Here is a 9,532-nt window from a genome sequence, read left to right as displayed (position 1 = left end):
AAACCATTATTCTAAGTATTGTATTATCACAGGGGTGCTTATCATTAGACCCGTGAAGATCCCGGGTAGAATAGGTCTTCAGAAACCTTCTAAGGCGTTTAAAGCTTTGGTGAGACCCACGAGCACGGGTGTGGTGTTGACAGACCTAGAAACAGTCAGGGCGAACTGGGATTCCAACCAACAATCAAAGGTTTCTGGCGTGCCCAAGTGACGCAATTCGGCACCTCCTAGTATGATCCTTTTGATAAATGCCATTACATTACTTCCGTCACCAGACACACCATTGTTATTGTTAATTCTTACACAATATCCTGCTGTGAAGCTGATCCCATAAGGAACTCCAAAGGAAACCTGTTATCTTCATCCAGAAGTTGATTAATGATAGGTGGCAAAGAATGTCGGAAGACCGCGCCCGAATAGAGGATGATAAATCTGTCAGATTTCAGATTATCATCAAGATAAACGGCAGAGGAAAGCCTGAAGGAACAGGGCTCGTATTCCAGGAAGGTCTGAGTCAGATAGATTATAGTCTTCCAGCTGTTGTTGATGGCGCCCAGAACCTCCTCACACGTGTAGACTCCGGGTTCGAAGTCTCTTTTTCAGAGACGAAGATCTCTTTCATCTTCCAGCTTTTGCTTCAAGGTGCAACACACCCACCGACGGTCGTCCTTTGATGAATGGTAGACAAATACACCCTACTTAAAATGTCGTTGAAAGTCCAAACCTAATAAAAAAGGGAAACAAGACAAATTGAAATACAAGTGAAACGAAAGCAATGCACGACCTCCACACTTTCATGTATGAATCTACAATATTTGTCAAGTGAATTATTTTCCCATTATCAATTCAACACATGTAATATGTCCTTTCAATGAGCCGTACCTTCGTATCCACTGCTCATGAAATAAATTCAAGAGAACCACACCCACATTCCCTCGAAGATTAACCGATATGTTTCTTCTGAGTTACAGTGTCTAATCTGTTTCTTGTTCCCACACTCAGCTCTTTCATTGAGTTATAAAAACATCTATTAGTCTGATACTTAATATTTTCTCCACATTTCTTGGCAAATCGGAAAGGTCATTATCTAACTGGTGCAGGTTCTGAAGATGTTGAAATTGGCCCAATACCGATTCTATGTTGTTAACGATACACATACATCCCTTTGAGATACGATTTAATGATAGGTTTTTTAATGCTTGGAAAAGATTTCATCAATGTCGTTGGGGATCCAATAAATCCATTTCCGGAAATTTCCAAACTTTGAAGGTTCTTCAGTCCAGAGATATTAACATTTTTTGCAGATACCGAACAGCTAGATACAACAGATACGCTGTGGCACTACTTTCACTTTGAGGATTGACTTCACTGTCTCGTGTCTCAGCACTGACCGAGAAAATACATGTTTGAGGGTCATTTCCTGGCCATACCATCTCATTTGAATCTTGAAAAATTGAATGTGAGTCAAAGAAATTGTATATTTGATCATTAGCTTGTTTAGGATCTTTCTCGTTTTGTACAAAGTGAAATGAAGCCAAATTGTGAATACAGAAAGAGAGTGAAGGAGACCATACTTCTCCAGGATCATGTTGTGACTGAGATCTAAAACACGAAGGCATTGGGAAAATGGAGGATGAGTCAAAGAACCTCTCTGAATGATTCGTATTCTGTTGCCTACCAGATACACTTCTGAAACACACATTGTGACAAGAAAACGTGTATCATTTGTGGATAGCATGAAACATTGCTCAATTCTGACTCCATATCTTGCCGTGTTTGCTATGAATGAAACTCGGTGCATGGATGCATTTTCATAATTATTTAGATTTATCAATCGCTGGGATAAATCAGTGTGGACTGTGTTCCTAATATCTAAGATATCTAAATATGGAAACAGATCAGTTATGTTTGTATCTATCTGACCCTTATTACATGCATTTATCTGAAATAATCTCTGCACATCTCTGCATACTCCAAATCATCATAAATCTGTTTAATGTTCATGTCACTCAATAAAAGGCGTTTTAGTGGAAGATCTCTGAAGAGGCCTTTCGGTAATGATGAAGACGTACAGTTTATCTTGTTTCCTCTGAGGTCAAGTTTCGAAAGGTGTGGTAAGTTCTTGAGTGAATCTCTGTCTAGATGAGTAAGATTATTACAATACATACTGAGTGTGTGTACCTTCAGACAATAAGGAAAGGACATCTTCTCAATGCTTGTTATTTCATTCTGTTACAAGTCAATGACAGTCACGTTTTCAGCAAATCCTTGGAACACATCATCGAAGTTTCTGTTCGAACAGTTGGCAACTACATCTCGATCGGTCTCCGCATACTTGCATCTGTTAATGTCATTTTTTCATGGTTCAACATGGCCACCCTAGGACGACTAGCCAGAGCGTCACTACTGTGAGGAAGGCGCTCCTTGTCATTACCTGCAAGAATTAGATCAGGTTAAGCAGATTGTGTTCTTAAAAATAATATAACATACAAAAATACAAATTACAAAAAAAGTGTTTGTTTCATGTTTAACGCTTCACTCAGTATATTCTAGCCATAAGAAGGCGGCCTGTAAATATCCGAATCTGGATAGATTCACAATACTACAGACATCTTCAGAGCCTGTTCATTAAATTGCATAAAAGGCGACCATGCTTGTCGTAAGAAACGATAAACGGGATCAGGAGGTCAGGCTCGCTGACGTGATTGATACATGTCATCGTGTCTCAGTTGCGTGGATCCATGCTCATTATATCAATCCCTAGATTATCTGGTTCAGACTCAATTACATTACAGATCGCCATCAAAAAGCTGGAATATTGATGAGTGTGGCGTTAAACAGCAAACAAACAAACAAAAAAGCATAATAATGTACATGTATGTATACCTGACTGTGCAGAGGACAAACAGTTTGTTTGTTTGTTGTTTAACTCCGCACTTAGCAATATTCCAGCTTTATGACGGCGATCTGTAATATAACTGAGTCTTAACCAGACAATCATTCAATAAGCGACGATATCCTGTCAGAGAAAGCAGACCAACATGCCGATTTGACCTTTGACTTTTACTTTTGAACTACGAAATACAAATTTTCAGCAGACATAAAAAACTCTATGGAGTTGACTTTAATCACACACACAAGGACAGTCCGCTGCAAGCCATTGTAATTCTGTTGTTACCATAGTTTGGGTTAAATAGTTCATTATTGTCAGGGGCGGTGAGGTAAGCCTAGTGGTTAAATCGTTCGCTCGTCACGCTGAAGCTCCGGGTTAGATTCCCCACAAGGGTGCAATCTAGGGAGCCAGTGTTGTCCGCCGTGATCGTGCTGGAATATTGCTGAAAACGACGTAAAACTATGCTCTGGCACTCACTCATTATTATACACTGTGCAGTACTTCGAATATTATTACTGTATGTTTTTGTGTGCCGTAGAAGCACGTGGTATTATTTATACGCTTACTCTGTGTGTACTGCGTGACGTCATCAGTATATGTGGATCATTCGATCTTTCGTTAACGATTGAACAGCTATGACGTGTTTAAGTTGTTGCTCCTGCCCCCAAATATACCTATATCAGTCGCATTTCAAATGGAGCATGCTACATACCGTATTCGATGTAATAAGCGCCCTGGGCGCTCTCAAAATTAAAAATATGGGGCTCTTATTAGAATATAATTTTGGTGAGAAAAAAAACAGAGTTGAAAGATCGTGTATTTCGTGGTTTATGCTGACAGCCTGAAATGATACAATTACGACAGATATATTTTCCAGAATTTAATTGCCCATCATTAAGGGTGCATATAACACACGAGCGCGTATTATACCCGAATAAATAAGCCTTGTGTAGATTGGTCAATCGGAAGGGGTGCTGATTGGGATTGTTCACTAGCCAATATATTAGCAAATATCGCCGTGGGCGCTTATTACGTCGAATACGGTATGTATATTGCAAAACCTAATATTGCAATTAAGAACTATCCTGACTTATTAGAACTTTAAGGTGAGGTGAAATGGGGTTTAACGTCGCGTCAAAGATTATTGCACATATATAGCGACGTGCATGCAGGTGTGTTTGTGGCTGCTTGTACTAGCCCGGACTGATGCCGATTTATAGTGCTCGCCCACTGAGATAACATGCCACAGTTTAACATGAATGCCCCAGTCAGACACAGTATACTGACTCCGAGCCGACCAGTCCTTGTTTTAGCCCCTTAATGCCGAGCGCCAGACAGGGTAACAACAAGGTATGACGCGGCTGGGGATCGAGCCCCGGACCTTCCGCACTCTGGTGGGGACGCTCTACCACTATCCTACGGAAGCGCTCTAGAACTTTATGTTGAAAATAGAGTCGATTGTAGTATTCATGTAAAACCCTAACGAAATATTCCTAGCAGCAGAAGAAAGACGTCAACGGAACAAAGTTACTTTATGAAATCAGTGATAATACCTTAAGTTATGGTTGCCTGCGTGTATAAATTGATGAGTGTCATTCCCGTCTTAGCTGCTCTGAATGTTTTTTCAAAAACAGGATATTTATTAACCTACAGTCTTCCAGGTTGCTTTTTCACAACAGTGGAAGCCGTGAAGATCCGGGGTAGAATAGGTCTTCAGCAACCAATGCTTGCTGTAAAAGGTGACTATGCTTGTCGCAAAAGGCGACTAACGGGATCGGGCGGTCAGGCTTGCTGACTTGGTTGATACATGTCATCGATCCCAATTGCGTGGATCGATGCTCATGATATCAATCACTGGATTGTCTGGTCCAGACTCGATTATTTACAGACCGCCGTCATATAGCTGGAATATTGCTGAGTGCGGCGTTAAACAACAAACCAACCAACGCAACAGTGGAGCTTGCTAAACACAGGAAAAAGCCACTCTGAACAGTTACTTGAAACATCCCATCTGAAAAAGTTTCAGGAAAGTGCCCTTGCAACTGTACATGTATGTTCAACTTTCCAACAAAGGCAAAACGTTCAGATATGGCATGAAGCTATTTGAAAAGAAGACAAGTATGGATTTCCCGAAAAAGGGAAAAACGTTCACTTCATGTACACCTTCAGACACCTGACTGCGAACGCGGGTTCTGTTGTTGACACACAATGCACACATTGCTACAGTTTAGATGCAACACAGTACATCAGCTGATAATTATTCCAATTGAGGGTCACTCATCAAGAATGTTCCCTCATGATGAAACTGTAGCATACTGGAGGAGAGGCGTTTATTTAGGAAGTGGCAACTCTTGGTATAGAGATAACAACCATTGCTCATAGGTAGTAAGCACTTAGCCCTGTTCATAAAGTGAAGGGGGTATATCCCTCTAACTTACAAATTCCTGGAAGCAACACTGCCGTCATATAACTAGATTATTGATAAAACTTTAAACAGTGTACTTAATTTTGTCAGTTGTTTTTATCACTCTACACACAAGATGTCGACATGTTGATGATACGCATATCGCAGTCCCGTTTCAATTCGACTAATGTTGACAGAGTTACTGCCCTTGTTTTACGGCGCTTCATTTGCCTAATTGTGAGAGAGGGTACTAAGCTTGTGAAATCAACTCCTCCTACAGTTTCCAGAGAATATCCCTGACACTCTACACACAAGATGTCGACATGTTGATGATACGCATATCGCAGTTCCGCGACTAATGTTGACAGAGTTACTGCCCCTGTTTTACGCGGCTTCATGAAAAATACAAAGAAAATATAAACTCGTTAAAATAATTCATGCGGGGGATGTTGTGCTCTCAGAGCACTCTTGTTTTATATGATGTGTTTAAAACGCCTTCTTTTATTCATTTTGTTTTTTCAATCATTTTGAAGGTGACCTGCGAAATATGTTGTTGTATTTAGAAGTGGGAGATACAACTACATTCGGTTGACATTCCTGGGCAGAATAGGTCTAAGTACCCCATGTTTGTCGTAATAGTTGTCTAATTATGACCCGTCAGTCCCCAAGGCGTGGATAAGGGCTCCTTCTGTCAACCTGTAGTTAGTTCGGGAAAGGGTTCTCGCCGCTTTTATTAATCGATTAGCCCCGAATCGATTACATACTATCCAACTCAAAACCTTGTCGTAATTTCTTGATGATGAATAATATTATTATCTTCCATTTCTTTGTAGCAACTGTAACTCGTGAAGCGCGAGACAGACTCAAAGTTATTTTGAGTACCAGATACCGCAACAATCGCCAGGTCCTTTGCCTGCGGCCTTGGACAGACTATTCTATAATATCTTTTCCAGAAACATATTTCGCTCTATTGCTGCCCAACCTCTCGTCCCAACCTGCCCAAACTACAAGACTTTGCATGCTCAGGGCTCTGCATACTCTGGGTGGCCCAGTCGTCTAAGGCGCCGCGATTCGCTGTGCAGAGTTGCGCCCCTTGGGCACGCCAGAAACCTATGATTGTGGGTTCGAATCCCGGTTCGCCCTGATTATGTTTCAAGGTTTGTGAGCACCATACCCGTGCTCGTGGGTTTCACCGAAGTGGTAAACGTCTGAGACCTGCATCATTTCGGGCTTTCCTCCCACATTAAGCTGACACGCCGTGATAAAACTGGAATAATGTTAAAAGCGGCGTTAAACCCAACTCACTCACTCATTCACTATGTTCCTAGTGGTATCAATTAGAAATAGGCTATAAACCACCAGCAACCAACGTGAGACCACCTCACTGGGGATCATGGGGACTTACAGACTCTGCTTCCTGCTGAATAACACGAGTTCGCCGCGAATGCTATTTGGGGTAGTACATCGGTACATCGGTGCAGACCCATGAAGATCCGGGGTAGGTCTTCAGCAACCCATGCTTGCCGTAAAACGCGACTATGCTTGTCGTAAAAGGCGACTAAAGGGATCGGGTGGTCAGGCTCGCTGACTTGGTTGATACATGTCATCGATCCCACAATGCTAGGATCGATGCTCATGATATCAATCACTGGATTGTCTGGTCCAGACTCGATTATTTACAGACCGCCGTCATAGCTAGAATATTGCTGAGGGCGGCGTAAAACAGCAAATTAACCAATCATACATCTTCAAAGAAGCGTCAATAGAATACTTGAACTAATTGCCTTTACATCGACTAAGAACCTGTCGTAAAATCGTGCAATATGAAATACTGCTCAAGATGAAGTGATAACTAAAGCCATAACAGGAACCCTTCTCACTGTTTGATAAATGCAATGTTTTTGTTTAGTTGTGTTTATTAATATATCTTTTAATTAATTTTTTTCAATGATTGTCCTATGAGTACTTCCGCTGTCGACGGAGGGTCGGGACACACAAAATCTCCCCACTAACTGTTTTTACATCGATGGAGGATCTCGTATAAAATAGAGCAATAACCTTGCTAGTTTTTTCTAAGGAAGTGACAATTACAATTAGCTTTGTACCTTCGTCAGCTAGAGACTGGAAGTATGAATCTTGCTGATTGCGTTTGAAGGAGGTATTTTTGGTTTGAGGTTCAACAACAATGTTTATATGTTCTCCGTGAAGATCCGGTGTAGAATAGGTCTTCAGCAACCCATGCCTGCCGTAAAAGGCGACTAACGGGATCGGGTGGTCAGGCTCGCTGACTTGGTTGATGCATGTCATCGATCCCAATTGCGTGGATTGATGCTCATGATGTCAATCACTGGATTGTCTGGTCCAGACTCGATTATTGACAGACCGCCGTCATATATAGCTGGTATATTGCTCAGTGCGGCGTAAAACAACAAACCAACTAACCTAATCTCCGAAACAGAAAAAGATATTATTAATTTTACCATAACCTAAACTGCAGTATGTGACTTTCAGTTAAAAGAAGTTAAAAGGTATCCTTTTTTGTCGATACCGGAAGAGCTATGATCCACACAGTAAATACTAAAAACTAAGATGCAAAGTTTTCTAATACCCCTCTCGCTGGAAGTTCTAATTATAAACATGGCTCCTGTTTTCAGAAGAAACAATAATCATTGGACTTTCATATTTCAGGTTATATTGCAGGATTGGTTTGTTTGTTGTTTAACGCCGCACTCAGCAATATTCCAGCTATATGACGGTGGTCTGTAAATAATCAAGTCTGGACCAGACAATCCAGTGATTGACATCATGAACATCGATCCACTCAATAACGATACGATGACATGCATCAACCAAGTCAGCGAGCCTGACCAGCCGGTCCCGTTAGTCGCCTCTTACGACAAGCAAAGTCGCCTTTTACGGCAAGCATGGGTCGCTGAAGACCTATTCTACCCCGGATCTTCACGGGTCGTCACTATTGTTACTTTCAATGAATTGGGATGTATGTACCCATGGGCGTGGCGCCTCTTCTATTGGTACCCGTGTAGATCCGGAGTAGAATAGAAGTTGTTTGATCAAGGCAACAACATTCAAGGCCTCAGTAAAGCTTTTAAAAAGTTTAATCGTAGACATGTGGAGGACATTCCCAAATTTGACACATCATTGACAAAAAAGATGTCCCAGACAATTCCCAATTTTGACTTGTACCACATGTTCCTTATTATTTTCAGGTGAACAATTGACTTGCATTTGCATGTGTTTGTGATGGGTGACACTGGTGGGGCAGGATACGTTCACCATTTCGCGAACACCTGGTATCATTACTATTTGGTAGTGATTCATAAACACATGCTCATTATATAGTCGAAATCGTACAGTCAACTCTGCTTTATGCAGACATTTCTATTGGATATGGAAAGGGTTTTGTCGCATTATTTATATATTGTAAATATGAGGTGAGACTGTAATACAATGTCTGTACGTCTTTCTGTCTGCTAAGCATCACAAAATAGATTATATAGTACACAGACTCTGCAACCAAGTCTAAATATCAGACAATTGAACCATTTATCTCTCACCGCTGCACCATTGCAGCAACACCAAATAGTTTTGTCTGGGAATGGAGCGTGTGATATCACCACTTTCACTTGGACGTGTAAATACTTTCTACGAATTTCTTTATTAATTTCTCTCGAATTGACCTACTGTAGCTATGAAAAAGTATATTCACAACATAATCGCAATCGTTTTTTGCACGTTACTTGCACTTTAAGGCTAGTTAAGTGAGCTAAAGCGGACAGAACATTGGTACATCGGTGCATGACAAATGTATTGGCGGATATTGACACTCGATAATATCCTGCAATCATACAGTAAGTCACTTCGATAAGAATAGCCATACATTCAGTAAGTCCCTCTCTTCCATCAGCATAACCATACATACAGTACCTCTCCTTGATCAGCATAGATGTACATACAGTAACTCTCCTTGATCAGCATAGATGTACATACAGTAACTGTTCAATGTGGATAAACACGTGTGAAGCCTCTTTGTGGTGCCCCCACGCCGTCATATTGCTGGAATATTGCTAAAAGCGGCGTAAAACCATACTAACTCACTCATTTTCTCACATAATTTACAGTAATTAAATGTCACGCACTCCTAAGTAAATTAAAACCATACAAATTTAACGTTCACTGTTGTTTATCACATATATGCGGTTTGCATCTTCACAGTA

At 41.0% G+C, this 9,532-nt stretch overlaps 1 pseudogene; it reads right to left on the bottom strand.

Moving 5' to 3' along the window:
• Nucleotides 1–292: 292 nt before the first annotated feature.
• Nucleotides 293–2,431, bottom strand: LOC139459720 (toll-like receptor 2; annotated as a pseudogene).
• Between the last annotated feature and the right edge of the window lie 7,101 nt (nucleotides 2,432–9,532).

Source organism: Haliotis cracherodii, unplaced genomic scaffold, assembly GCF_022045235.1.
Source record: "Haliotis cracherodii isolate W230 unplaced genomic scaffold, xgHalCrac1.p SCAF_13, whole genome shotgun sequence".
In the NCBI taxonomy this organism is placed as follows: domain Eukaryota; kingdom Metazoa; phylum Mollusca; class Gastropoda; order Lepetellida; family Haliotidae; genus Haliotis; species Haliotis cracherodii.
This window is presented reverse-complemented; position numbering and strand designations above follow the sequence as displayed.